At 46.6% G+C, this 15,182-nt stretch overlaps 1 protein-coding gene across 3 annotated transcripts in view; it reads left to right on the top strand.

Annotated features, from left to right (window-relative positions):
* The window catches only part of CDH23 (cadherin related 23), a 576,749-nt gene that overhangs the window by 55,595 nt on the left and 505,972 nt on the right, over nt 1-15,182 (top strand). The gene's annotated exons all lie outside the window — the stretch shown is intronic.

The following is a 15,182-nucleotide window of genomic DNA, read 5'->3' as shown; positions in this document are numbered from 1 at the left end:
CCTGCTGCCTGGCTTGGTTTGCTGGCTGGGCTACAGTTTCCTAGGTGCCATCACTGTCAGTTCAGCTGAGAGACAGGAGTGTTGTGACGTATGTGTAAAAACACTGAATACTGTTCACTTTTTTGTCCTTTTGAAACCTTTATATTATGCGAGAATGTGTCTGTTTTCTGTAACTTTTTTCTATGCTGCCCATAAAAATAATTTTCAGCAACTGGCAACCCTGACTATGAAGTGAGTATGAAATAGCATAACTGGGAAAAAGATCCAGGCCAGCTGGGAGAAAGGAACTTATTTTTTAAAGAAGACAATAGGCAGCATTCCCTTGGGAAGTGTGTGACGTTTGATATTTTAAGATATCAGTCAGACTGAATGGTGCATCCTGCATCAGCGCTTAGGTGCCTTTTCTCCTGTAGAGAAGCCAGATCGGCTTTATATGCAAACAAGGCAGGTGGGAGATGTCTTTCTGCCCTGACATCTCCAGAGCAAGGAGCTAGTCTTGAGAGAGTGCTGCATGCCCTCCACTCTCAGTGCAGCATCACCCAGGGAGAGCTCAGAGTAGCACAGCACTTTGAAAGATCAAGCCTCAGTAGAGCTCTCTTCAGGGCCCAGTTCTCCATTGCCCAGCAACATTTTTTGTCACTCACCCCAGCACAACGTGTAAACTGTTACCAGACCAGAACGGTAGTGCCTGACACCCACTTTGCACCAGTTTCAGTGGCCACACAAGGTGCAAGGCAACAGAGAATCAGGGTCTGGGTGCCAGTGGGAGTTCTCTAAATGCATTAGCGGATGGAAGTAGAGACTTAAATAAAATTGTAGCTCAGAACTGGAACTGCTCCGAGAGGTACCTGTGGAGGAAGAGTTACACATGGATACGATTGTAGCCTGGTTGCACTTTATACTAAAATAATATTGTGTAATATACAAACTGCATGTGTTCTCTCAGATTTCCTCAGTCCCTTTTTAATGTTGGCTGGCTTTCTATAGATAGCCTAGAAAAACCAAGGTATATGAGACATGAGAGAGGCTTCTAGGTGGTGCGGTAATAAGCAAACACTTTCCCTTGGCTTCTTGTAACATGTTGCCTATTTCCCTCCTCTTTCCTACTTCCCGCTGGAATAGGTAAACAAGTCCAAAAAACTTTCACAGAAGCAGTTACAAGAATTTGAGGTGGGAGAGTGACACAGATTAGTTAGCTCAGGGAGGTTTACAAGTTTAAATTCTCAGAGAGAGGCTCTTGTTGGACAGTGGTAACTTCCCCCTTCCCAGACCTGCGCACACATGCGCAGCCAGAGTCAGTTGCCAAAGAGCAGGCGGTTTGGGTAGAAAAGGGATTTTTTTGTATAGTGCCTTTGGAGAAAAATGGCAATTTTTGATTGACAGATGTGGCTTTTTATTTTATTTATTTGTTTTGCTAGTGATCAGTTTTAGTAAATGTAGAAATTGATCGGGCCTTTCTCAGCCTCTTTCCAGTCTCTCAGTCCATTAAACTTGTGCTCTTCAATCAGGGCTGGTGACTGGCTTTTAATGCTGAAGGAATTGATTGACCAGTGTGTTGTGTGAGTGTGGGTCTGGGCCTCCATCTGCAGGCTAATAGCTGTGATCTTATCAAGGCCCCATTTACACTGACTTCCTTCACCTGCCTCTTTCCCCCTGCCCCCAAACATAAACATTGCAGATCCATGCAGCAGGAACCTAGCAGCTTCTGAAACATCAGCAGGATTTTCACAGTTTATCTGGGACCCCAGTTAAGGGTGCTTCTCTGAAGAGCCTAAAGAGCACAGGTTACCAGAGTCAGGTCTGCCCATCCAGCTCTGGGAGGGACCTCTGTTCCATATTTAATTGTTCTGAGGACCTATCCTGAAGTGGGAATATGCTGTTATATTTTTATGACCCTTGTGTATTTGTTTCCCTCTGTGCTTTGTACAATCAAATGTGTAATATTTACTCTTGGGGCAAAGCAGGACATGAGGTGAGGGTGTCACTTTACATCTTGGCTGCAGTGACTTGGGTCATTAAGGAGCTGTCTGGAATATGCCAAAAGCGACCCATATCAATGCAGAAACAAAAGACAGGACTATGTAGCACTTTAAAGACTAACAAGATGGTTTATTAAATGATGAGCTTTCGTGAGTCAGACCCACTTCCTCAGATCAAATTGTGGAAAAAATTGGCATATACCAAAGGGATACAATTAAAAAAAAAACGTGAACACATATAAAAAGGACAAATCAAATTTCAGAATAGAGGGGAGTTGAGCAGGGGAAAGGTAAATGTCTGTGAGCTAATGATATTAGAGGTGATAATTGGGGAAGCTATCTGTAATGGGTAAGATAATTAGCCCCCATCTTCCCCCCCCATCTCCCCTCTGTTCTGAAATTTAATTTGTCCTTTTTATGTGTGTTCACTTTTCTTTTATTGTATCCCTTTGGTATATATGGTCCTGCCTATTTTCTTCCACAATTTAATCTGAGGAAGTGGATCTGGCCCACGAAAGCTCATCACCTAATAAACCATCTTGTTAGTCTTTAAAGTGCTACATAGTCCTGTTTTTTGTTTCAGCTGCACCAGACTAACACGGCTACATCTCTATTACATATCAATACAGAATCCCCAAAAGACAAAGGAAAAGCCTCATGGATGAAACAATGACACCATGAGACCCACTGAGCAAAAGAAAGGAGTTTTGTTTCGCAGATCTTAGCAGTGAAGCTGATCAGACCCCAGCTTGAGAACAAGACTGAGTCATGGCAGGCAGGGAATCAGGAGTTGGCTCCTGGAGGGAGGGAGGAAGGAAGGAAAGAAGGAAGGAAGGAGATGCACTACAGCCTGGCTGGTAGTTTGTGCGGGTTTGTCCAGGATGGACAATGTTGTAACCTTGATTTCTCTGTGCTAACCTAAGAACTTCCAGTGCTGTGTGCCAGCTGTCTAATAAATCGTACTCTGTTTTGAAAACACTGCTTGCGTGTCACTGTAACTACCTGCTGAGATGCATTAGTCATGGAACAGTGTACAAGTCTCTTTCAAGAGTCTATTTCATCTGGGCTAGTTGAGCAGAACTCACAACATGAAACAGGAGTGCTGGAGCCAATGTAAGGGGACAGTTAGCCCTTTACTAAAACTCAGTGGGAGTTTTTGATAGGCCTGCTCCCAGAACCAAAAGGGCCCATGAGAAATCAGGGCCCTGAGACTGACAGACCCCAGGGACAATGGGAAGAGGCCAACACTCCAGCTCAGCCTGATTGACAGGTTGAACAGGCCAATGTGGGAATTAGGAGGCCAGGTTCTGTCCTCTATGTAAGCTGGAATTTTCTGGGTCTGAGTCAAAGGGGGAGAGAGCTACGAGTAGTAGCAAGGGGTCCAGGCTGTCCTGACAGGCAGACCTGCAGCGACAGAGCCATACACACGCAGTCCAAGGAGTGCAAGCTGTGCTGAGAAGCAGACCTGCAGTGACCAGAGCCAAAGGGGTCAGAGAAGCAACACAAGAAGCTGGAGGCTGGCAAAGCAGCAAGGTCTGGAGCTGGATGTGGTGAGCAGCTGGGACCAGCAAAGGGGGGAAAAGAAGCTCTGGGAAAAGAGGGAGATGTCACCACCAAGATGCAGGCCAGACTTTGAGAGAGATTGTAACTCCAACTGGGAGAGGAGTCCTGCCACCTAGAGCCTGAAGTTGTGCGGTCACTACCATAGCAAGCGTGTCCAACCTGCAGCCCCCCTGCAGCACAGCCAGGGCCTGAAAGAGAGCCCTGGGACCTATATGGAACAGACTGTGAACTGTCCTTACACTCTGCAAACTGCTGTTTGTGATGTCATGTGCTATGGAGCGGGGCTATGTGTTCTCTCTTAACCTTTCTCAGTTTTTCCTTATTCTTTTCTTTTTAATCAGTTGCTGTTTAATAAATTGTATTCGCTTTGAACTGTATGTAACAATCTGTGGGTCAAGAAAGCATCCAGTGTGAAGAGAACACCCCGGAGTGGGGACACACTAGCCCCTGCCCACAAGGTTGGGGATTAAGCCCCAGAAAACCTGCGCCCAGCCTTGTTGGGATTTCGAGGACTTTGCTCCACGGGAGTGTAGAAGGGGAGCCCTCAGGGTCATGGAAGCCTTTGGGTAAAAGAAGTGGGAGTGGGGATTCAGATGCTTTCGCTGGTCTGTTTCACCGGGGTAGTATAGAAGCCAGGAAAGTTCCCCACAATAGCGGGACCATTCTCCTGCTTACACCTAGATGCTCATCTGCAAGGTGGTGAGGGTGTCTGGTCTATGCTGAAGAAAGGAGTGGGACCCCTTGAAGGTCTGCCACACTAAAGGGGTTGCTCCAAGAGACTATTAACAAGATGGGACATAGCACAACTCCTGTGAATCTATGATAGGCCCCTCAAACTGAGTCTTGCATGCAGCCTGTGGTGGTGCACTTCATAGAAATTCTCCAGGACAATGAAGTGGCACAGCCCTCCTCTTGGAATATATCCTAGAAAGTCCAATGGCTTGTGATCCCTTCCTTGAGAAGCTCTCTAAGGCAGTGAGATGCAAACATTTTCAGTTCATCCTCCCTTTCCATTAACATAATGGCTACGTCTAGACTGGCCACAAATTCCGGAAAAGGGATGCAAATCAGGAAAGTCAGCATAGGGAAATCAGCGGGGGATTTAAATATCCCCTGCAGATTTAAATAAACATGTCTGCCGCTTTTTTTCCGGCTTGGGGAAAAGCTGGAAAAAAAGCGTCTAGACTGGCGCAATCCTCCGGAATAAAGCCCTTTTCCGGAGGATCTCTTATTCCTACTTTCAAGTACTTTTAGCTAGTGAAATGCAGCTAAAGAATTTCAAATGGGGGAGCAACAGTATTCTTTCTTGAGAGAGACATAGGGGATCTTCTTCAGGAGCAGAGAAGAAATGAACTCTCTCAAAACAGATCTCTTGGGTTCATCAGCATGTGTGACTAGGAAAAAGTTTAGGTAGTTGATAAGGTTTATTGTTTGGGGTTTGGAAAATTATGTCTGAGCTGGTTAATTGTTCTCCTTTTCTCTCCTGTAACCGAGAATTAATCCCAGGGGGAATCCCTGAGCTTTGTTTCAATTCATGGCTTTTTAAAACCAAGCCATTTGCTATTCCTGCAACGATAGTCTTGTTTTAATAAGAAAAGTGGGGTGTGTTTTTTTTTTTTTTTTTTTGTTCTGATAACTGGTACTGTTTGATCTTTTGTGTCCTTAAACTTATATGCCTGGCTGCAGACATGTTACCAGAGAGAGAGCACAGGTTCATTGTTCTCTGCGACAGTGTTTTGTTTTTTTCCAACTCCTTTGGGAAAGGAGGTTGGGGGTTTTGCCCTCAAGGAAGAGATTCCAAGTGGTTTCTTCCCTGGAAAAGGAAGTTTGTACATGTGGTGGTGGCAGTATCAACAGATTTCAGGGGAAACTGAAATCAGGAAAAATTTTGTCTCTGGGTACTACAGAGACAGGATCTGACGGGTTTTGTGTTATTTTATTTAGCCAGCCCCTATTATCTACACTCTTAAGTGCCAGGTTGGGGAGTTCAGCTGTGACACCCTCCATGGGGTCTGGCCTGCACCTGAAGGACAGAGGAGGGCTGGAAGCATGGTGCTTCATTCTTGGCCCTTGGAGGTCTGGCCTTGGCCCTGTTGCATGCCTCCTCACAGAGTTCCTTCATGTCCCCGCCATTTGGAGACAACTGATCCTTCCCCAAATTCACAGAGGACTGACTGGCAGGACCCAAGTAAAGATGGTCAGGTAACTTTTAGGGAATTACAGCTATGCATTTTAGCACCAGTTGTATCTTGGTGATTGTCCAGACAAACATGTAGGAGGTGTTGTAGTCTACCTGAAAAACAGAATAGCCTCCTGCTCCCGCTGATCGAGTCAGTACCATGGTGGAATATGGACCCTAGGTATGAGGGGTAGCATCAGTAGCAATACCTCTCAGTGGTTTGTAATGTAGTGCAATAGAACAGAACTGGGTCTCTGATTCTTGGTTTGCTGTAAATCTCAAACGTCTTCATATCTTAAAACAGATTTTAATGGGCACTACCTTTCACAATCTTTGAAAATGATGAAGATTGTATAAAGGAAACAAGAAAATAAACTCCCTTTTAATATGATCTGTTGTTTTGTACCTGTACTGAAACAAAATTAAGAGATAGTAGGTTTAAAACAAACAAAAGGAAGTTTTTCTTCACATAGCTAACCACTGGAACTCCTTGCCAGAGGATGTTGTGAAGACTAGGACTTTAACAAGATTCTAAAAAGAGCTAGATAAATTCATGGAGGTTAGATCCATCAATGGCTATTAGCCAGGATGGATAGGAATGGTGTCCTTACCCATTTTCAGACGAACAGAGGCTAACAGGAGCAGGATCAAATGATGGTTAACTGTGTCCCCCCTTCCCACTAGGCACCCATGCCCTGGAAGAGGCATGGCACACTCCCTCACCCTCAGGCCCATCAGGGTCTGGGGGCGGGGGAGCACAGAAGGCCTCCTCCTGCCCTGGGAGGAGAATGTGGCACTCTGAAGAGCTGGAGTAGGGGAGCGTGCAAAACCCTCTGGCCTGGGGGCGGGGGAGCCTGTGAAACATCCTCTGCTCTCCCCACCTCCCTGCGAGCAGCATGCGGCACTTCAAAGTGCTACGTGCTGCTCACAGGGCAGGAGTAGAGTTTGCGTGCTCCCCCGCCCGCAGGCAATTAATGCCTCGGGGCGGGAGAGCACCTGAAGCCTTCCCTGCTGTGCCCCGCCCTGCTCGCAGCACATGGTGCTTCCAAGTGCTCCATGCTACTCGTAAGGCGGGAGGAAACTTCGTGTGCTCCCCCACCCCCAGGCCCTAATTGGCTTGGGGGTGGGAGAGCAGCAGGGCCTTTACGGGTTGGATCCACCTGCTTGGCAGGCTGGATCCGGCCCTCAGAGGCCCCTTTGCCCACTCCTGGGCAAGAGTCAGCATACCATCTTGGACGCTGGAAGCCATATTTCCTGAGGGAATTCTGATCATGGTTATTGGTGCTGCTCACTTCATATTGCCAACCTATCTTTAAATTCTACCAGCACTGTGGGCACAAGGGACTGTGCTTTAAGGTCACATGCAAAGGGCATACTAGCAGGTCAGTATCCCCTTCTCCTGCATTGATGTGTCACTGCTGGACATACAATTACTATGTGAGGGATTTCACCCTTTGACATTTTGACACTCACATAAGAATGGTGCTGATGAAGACTTACTGAAGAATATAGTAATCATTCCAATAGCTGCACTCATTCAACAGAAACTGAACTGCAAAATGCAGCTTGGAGTGGATACTTTCTAGGGCCACATTTTTACTTGTCGTGCTGAAGATGGATCTTTTGGTGTTCAATTTAGTGGGTCCCACTAAATCGAATGCTGAGGGTGGCTGTGGTTGGCGCTGGTACTCCTAGCAGTTCAGGAGAGAGGCTACGTCTAGACTATTTTGGAAGAAACTTTTTTCAGAAGAGATCTTCCGAAAAAACTTCTGAAAGAGAGAGTCCACACTGCAAAAGTGCATCGAAAAAGCGATCTGTTGTTTTGAAAGAGAGTGTCCAGACTGAATGGATGCTCTCTTGCGTGTAAGCTGTGATTGCTATGCATGGAATGGCCACCAGGGCACCTGTGCTTTTTCCTCTTTCCTCTTCTTCTGAAAGAACTCCCTCTTCCCCATCCACATACATCTTTTTGCGAAAGAGCTCTTTTGCAATTGCAGTGTGGATGTTCAAGTTTTGTCGGAAAAACGGCTGTTTTTCTGACACAATTCTGTAGTGTAGACATACCCTAAGTCTAAGGGAAGATAGACAGGAGTGTTTTCTCCTGTTGGCCTCCCTCTGTGAAAATGACACCAAGTTCAGCTTAAGGTAAGCTGACTGCAGCTCCGTATTTTACGTAGCTGGAGTTGTGTACCTTGATCCAACCTGCCAGGTCTAGTGTAGACCTGGCCATAGATGTTCATTTGATTCAAAAGGTATCCACTGTCATGAGGCCAAAGAAGTCAGTCATCCACAGACAGGAGAAAACCCCTCCAAACTGCACCCAACTTGGTATACCCTAGATGGAGGGAGGAAGAAAGTTTCAAAATATCGGCAACATTCCTTTTTCTGTTAACTTTTTCTCTCCCAAAAAAGCCTCTCTGCATTCTCACCTACCTGGCTAGAAATTGACAGTCTCCTCTTCCCTCACGTGATACCTAAAAGAGTCTTAAGCAACAATTAAAGAGATCATTCCCTCTCTAATCACTTACAAGAGTAAATTAGTCTTGTCAGGAGCTATTAAGACAGAGCGCTTGGAATTCATTAGGCTAGATTGGGCCTATGGAGCTCCTGGCACTGCCGCCAGTCCAGGCTGATTAATTTATCTGAAAACACCATCAATGCCCATCTGTTTCATTTAAGTCCAGGGAGAGCAATTTTCAGGTGGAGTGATCCCCCTTGTCAGTTATTTCACCCAGCTAGTAATGAAACACACACACACTGCAGAATTGGGGAGGGAGAGAATTGGAGGGGGAATATAAAATACAAATACACTGTATGAAGAATACAAAAGCAATTGAATTTGCTAGGCAGCAGAGAAGAAATTGAAGGACAATAGAGAAATGAGTGAAGTAAAGGAATATTAGGTACTTTATGATGTGCATGACACAAGAGGTTGGTTTAAAGAAAGGAGAGGAGGGGAGAATCACCCAGCCACAGGGCTGCCAACCCAGAGCCATTGCAGAGACTCTTTACATGCAAAAAAAGTGGCTCATGGTAGAAGAGAGTGAGGAGGGTCTGTTTTGAAACATTGCAACTTCAGCCATTGCACATACAGAAGCTATGAACTAGGTGGGAGAGACGGATTGCAGACACTTGGGCCCCCAATCACTGTGATGGGGAGCAACGAAGACAAAACTATAGTGCATGAACCTGGACTCAGATATTTAATCCAGGTCTCATTGCTTTGTAGCTGGTGGGAGGCAAGTTGTAGAAAACCAGAATTGCCTATTAACTGTTTTGTACTCTTTAATGCAAAGTCAGTAGCTAATGAAGGACAAGGCCCCTGACTTTGCATGTGTGGGTGAGACAGTTTGATGAGGAGGAGGATGCAGGACAAATATTTGTGCAACTGTATCTGATAAGGTGTATGGTTCAGTATGAGATTAGGGAAGACTGAGTAAGAGGTGCTGCTGTGTTTGCATCTGCCTCTAAGTGAAATGGAGTTTGTCATGTTCTAGGTATCCACAGTTAGGGTATGTCTACACTACAGCGCTAATTCGAACTAACTTAGTTCGAATTAGTTAATTCGAACTAATGCAGCTAGAACTAAAAACTAGTTCGAATTAGCATTTTGCTAATTCGAACTAGCGCGTCCACATTAAGTGGACCCTGAAGCGGGGTTAAGGATGGCCGGAAGCAGTGCCGGCAGGGCATCAGAGGAGGACTTAGAGCATGGAGATGCTTTCTCAGGCTAGCCAAAGGCTGTGCTTAAAGGGTCCCGACCCCCACCCCGGACAGACAGTTCTCAGGGGTGCCCCACTTGCAAAGCAGTCCTGGCTTGGAGTGCCCTGAGTGCCCACACTGGGCACATCACAGCACTCAGCCATCAGCCCGGCTGCACTTGCCGCAGGCTGCCATTTGGGGAGAAGGGGCAATTGGGGGGCTGCAGGAGAGCTTCCACCCCCAGAAGCCCACAGAGCCAGCCCAGTCCTCCCCATCGGGGGCTCGTGCCCCATTCCTCCCTCACCTCCTTCCACTTACCCTTCCCTAGCCCCTCTTCTTAATGTACAAAATAAAGATAACGTGTCTTCCAAAATGGAATCTGTCTTTATTGAACAAAACTGGGGGAGACTGGGAAAAGGAGGTGGGAGAGGGGAAGAGAGAGGCTGGGAGAGGGGAGGGCAACTACAATGATCAGGGGTTGGGAACAGGTCCCATATGAAGAGAGGCTAAAGAGACTGGGACTTTTCAGCTTAGAAAAGAGGAGATGGAGGGGGGACAGGATAGAGGTCTCTAAAAGCAGGATTTGGGTGGAGACGGTGCATCAAGAAAAGTTCTTCATTAGTTCCCATAAAGAAGGACTAGAGGACGCCAAAGTAAGAGAAAGTTCTTCTTCACAAAGCAAAGTGTCAACCTGTGGAACTCCTTGCTGCAGGAGGCTGTGAAGGCTAGAACTGGAACAGAGTTTAAAGAGAAGTGAGATCAAGTCATGGAGGTTGGGTCCATGGAGTGGTATTAGCCAGGGGGTAGGAGTGGTGTCCCTGCCCAAGGTTTGTGGAAGGCTGGAGAGGGATGGCACGAGACAAATGGCTTGGTCACTGTCTTCGGTCCATCCCCTCCAGGGTCCCTAGGGTTGGCCGCTGTCGGCATACAGGCTACGGGGCTAGATGGACCTTTGGTCTGACCCAGGACGGCCATTGTAAGCTCAGGGCTCAGGGTCGGGGGTCTCAGTGGACCCCCTTGATTCTTTTGCACACCTGCTCCTGGGTGGCCAGGCTGGCAGCTATCCTGCCCAAGCCAGCCACTTTCCTGTGCCTAGTGCGGAGATCGTGGACAAGGTCCACGATGTCTGCACTAGCCCAGGCAGGTGCCCGCCTCTTGCGGTCCCGGGCAAGCTCCCAGGAGCCGCCAGCCTGGTCCCGGGAAGAGGGGGAGGGATGGGGGGCATCGGGTGGGTGGCTCAATCCGTGCCAGGTGCAGGGTCTGCTGGCTGGGTGCTGGCAGGCTTGCACCTGGCATGGGCACCGTAGCCAGCCCGTGCCCCTTTAAGGGGTCCGGGGCCGGGAGGGGGGCAGTAGAGTTTCCCTGGTGTTGGCCAGAGTGGTCACCGGGGAGGGCTAGCCTCCCACTAGTTCGAATTAAGGGGCTACACACCCCTTAATTCGAACTAGCTAGTTCGAACTAGGCTTAATCCTCGTGGAATGAGGAAATTAAATTCAAACTAACGGAGCGCTAGTATAGCGCCTATGAAAGTTAGTTCAAACTAACATCCATTAGTTCGAACTAACTTTGGAGTGTAGACATACCCTTACAGAAACAATAGTTGGCAATTGCCTTTACTCTTAAAAAAAACTTCAGAAACATTTGACTAATCCTCAAAAGAACTAGATAATAATATCACCGTTTTATAGAAGGGAAGGGGGGGGAGAGATAAGGCTAAGAGGTCAGGCCAAATTAAAGGTATTTAGGTGCTTAAAGCCCCATATAGATACTTTTGAAAGCCTTTTCAGTAACTATTTGCATCTTTAAGTGCCTTTAACCTCCCTGGGCCCTGTTCTTCCCCCCCCCCCCCCAAAAAAAAAATTCTAGCCTTTAAATGTCTTAATCAGACCTACAAGGGGAATCAACCTTATACTGGGATTAGGATTTGGCCGTTTTTGCCTGCTATTTCTCCTATGCCATGTGATCAAAAACAAAATGTGCAGCCCCTGAAATGGGGAACATCCCATCCTGGTGTGACATTTGTGGGACAAAATAATTGCATGATGCTGTAGCCTGATTATATGAAATGTGTGTTTTCATATCATCCTAGAATATCATCACAGGGTGTTGTGGCATGATGTCTTTACATGATTACAATGTTATCACTGAAAATCAGCAAGCAAATGGTCTGGTAGCACTTTATAGACTAACAAAACATGTAGATTGTATCATGAGGTTTTGTGGGCACAGCTCACTTCAGATGACTGGAGTTATGACTAGGGATAAGAAAATTTGAAATAAATAGAAGGGGGGGGGGAGAGAAAGATGCAAGTCATGAACTCTCGAATTGCCCTGTGAGATGGATTACAGGAGGTGGGACAATGAAATGAAAACTGAGATTGCCTAACAAATTTCAGAACAGCAACCTTGTAATTAGCTGTGTTACCTTTGCACAAGTTTCTGGAAAAGTTGCATGCTTTGGAGCCTTGCAAATACCCAGCAGAAGAGGTAACTCAGGAAAGAAATATACTTTAAATGAGTCTGGTTCTGAGTTCCCTTCATCTTAGCTGCTGCACTTAAATGTAATTCGGAATAATGCTCTCTCCAAGTAGTAATAACTGATTATGTTGTCAGAGTGGACTCCAACAACACACCTTAGGACCGACTATTCCATTCTCAATGTAAGAATGAAAGTATATTGTGTGTGGGTAACTACAAGGTTTGATATCGGGGAAGAGGACAGGAGGGATGGCCAAGCAGAACTATGTTTTGGGTACTCTAGTTTTACATGCTCCATTCACAGGTTGGGAGGGCCTACTCAAACCAGAGCTGTAAAACAGGAGATTGAAACTGATGTAATAGTGGCAAATATCAATGAGTACTCCGGTGTTTCACTGTGAGGTCTGACTGTCCATTCATAACTTCAGCATGGAAGGGGTATGGTACTTTTGTTGTTCTTTCTGGGACTATCTCTTCAGCTGTGTTTTGTTCTGGATGAGAAACCAGTCTGGGACTGGGAGCTTTGCCCAGGAGAGTAGCACACCTGCTTCATTTCAGACAGGTAGAGACGAAAAACTCCCCATTTGTTCTCCAGCAAAAGGCTCCTTCTACCTACATATAAGTTCAGCATATATTTTTGGGCAGAGAGAGTAAACATGGCTGATGTTCTAGCTTACTGCATTCATGATGAGATATTGGCTCAATACCTTTAGTGTCACACATCAAAGCTCAGATCTCTGTGCCCTGTTCAGAAGTCGCTGCAAAGTTATTGGCTCAACAGTTTGAGTGCTGGGCTTGTGTCCAGGTAAGAGTCTCTGCTTGGTCACTGGAACAGACACACTAGCTTGCTGGATTTATGCAAAGGCCCAGCCTCTGTGCACTCTCTGGCTCAGCACCTCTTGCTTGCTGGGAAGATGCCAAGGCACCAGCCTTTCGGTGGAGACCTGTTCAGCACTGCTGGCTTTCTGGAATGACCGAAAGCTGTGATAGCTTTCTGGTGTATGGTTCAGCATCATTCTCCACATATGGATGGATGGTGAGTTACGGACCTCTCTGAGTTCACTGGCTAAGTACCTGTAGTTTACTGGTTTGTTGTGAAGGCTCAGGTCTCTGTAGGACTTTGGGCATTCTGGATTGCTACCAATTCATGGGCTCTTGAACATTACTGGCCCAGCTTTCATAGAATGACAGATCACAGGTGGTCTTGCTTAGTGGTTACAGCTGGGCAGGATATGGTGGTAGCTTGGCAGGAGCTGTAGGAATAGGAAGAACCAGATCATATAAGCAGGCTGGGGTCCAAGAGTGGAGATCAGAAGGTGAAGCAGGCTCTGAGTGTGACAGCAGGATGAAGTCTGTGTGGGTACCTAGACAACTTCCTGGGGCAACCCTTGGGGTTAACTTGGGTGCTTGGCTTATCAGAGGGCCACAGGGTATTAGTCAGGTGTCTCTTGGATGGCATTTCCTCTGCATAATGCTCCATGGCAGTGCCTCTGTATGGCATTGCAGGGCTTCAGCCATCCTAACTCTATAGCCCTGGGTTCTTGTTCCAGGTCCTTGCATGCTACAGTACTGGATGTTGGACATCTGGACAAAGGTCTTGAGTCCACAGGCAGTAAGTGAACCTGTGGATTGGGGAGGTTAAGTCCTGGCCCCGCCTGTTCTGCCTTGCCCCAAGCTGGTGCCCTCCCTCTCTATTGTGTGGACTCTTTCAAGGTGTGAGACTGTAAAAGCTATGAGAACTGTCAGTGAGTGGATTTGAATTAGGGATGTTAATGGGTAATGGCTTAAATGGTTACCAAATAAGCATCGCCCTTATAGGGTGATACATACTGGGTAACGGTTAACCGGTACCCAGGAACATACCCCTGCTTGCAGCCTGGCTGTGGGTGGAGGGCTGCTCCAGCCCCACTAGGTCCCCTGCGTGACGCTGCCATCAAGGGCAGCTGCAGCAGTTCCTGTCTGCAGTGGGGCCAGGAGCTGCAGCAGCAGCCCCTTCCTGTGGTGAAGCTGGGAGTCACTGCGGCGGGGGCTGCTCTAGCTTGATCCCAGTGGCTGGGGGCCACTCCAGTCCTGCGGGAGCACCTCTGCTCCCACCTCCTTTTAAATGGTTGAATATAATGGTATCACTATGTTTAACTGTTTAACCAATTAACTGGGATTTTGGATCCCTAATTTTAATATGAACAATGGATGCATCTAGGGGCCTGGGCAAAGTACCCCACAAGCTGAACTGGGTAGAATTCTTTGGAACAGCTGAGGTGTTTAGTAAAGGAAGGTACTTGTTGGAACCGAAACTATTTTATAATTGTGCAGTACTGTAATTGTACAGTAGTAACTGCATAATTGGGCTGAATCCTGCCATGGGATGCCTCCTACTTCCATTGACGTGGAAGGGAATTGACAGTGCTCTGATTGTCCCAGTACTGGGACCATACTACATAGTATTATAAGGAGTGTATGTGTGTGTGAATATTGCTAATGGTGCTTAATAAGAGTGTGAAAAGGGCTAAAAGCCACAGTGTCAAGAAAGTGCTGCAGGCATACTGTTAATGAGATACTAATTGGGTACTAACCAGGTGTGAATTAAATGAAGCACAGAGGATGGTTGCCAAGCTGTTGTAAACTCATTGTTGAGACAAGCTGAACTTCTATGTTGGCTGCAGTTCTTGTTACCTTGTGTATTTGTGGGCATGGTGCACACCAAGAACACCTATTTGTGGACCAGCCAATCTTTGCTCTTTGCACTACTTCTTTGGTGCTTGTTAGGAAGGGCAGGTTGTGGTTTGTTATGAAGAAATGTTTAGCAACATTTCACAAAATGATTCTGAATTTGCAAAAACTTGAAGCTGAAGCACAATTAAGAAGCTGTAGAAAATATGCTTGTTTGTAAGATGAGATCTACATAATATAGCGTGCACCACATGTCTACCATGTACATCAAAGGACATGACCTCCATTAGGCTAAATGCCCACATCAGAGGACCCAGAAATTAGAAGAAATCAGAGGACCCAGTTGTTATATGGTTAAAATGAGTCATGCAGACAGTTCCTGAATATGTTGGCACTTACCCCAGTTGCATTGCAAATGAGTTACACCAGAGCTGACAATTGTGAGAGCCCTAAGGTAGACTATTTCTGCTGTCTTTTCCAACCTTATCCACAGCTGGTATAGATGACAAGGTGGTTAAAGCACTGTCAGCTGGCACTGGCAATTTTGTTCTAATAGCAGTAATTGGTGGCCAACGACTGGTATAGATGCACCAGAGCATGCTCCAACTGTA

The sequence above is a fragment of the Pelodiscus sinensis genome, chromosome 8, assembly GCF_049634645.1.
Source record: "Pelodiscus sinensis isolate JC-2024 chromosome 8, ASM4963464v1, whole genome shotgun sequence".
NCBI classification, from domain to species: Eukaryota; Metazoa; Chordata; order Testudines; family Trionychidae; genus Pelodiscus; species Pelodiscus sinensis.
Note: the sequence above shows the minus strand (reverse complement) of the source record. Positions and strands in the feature narration are given on the sequence as shown.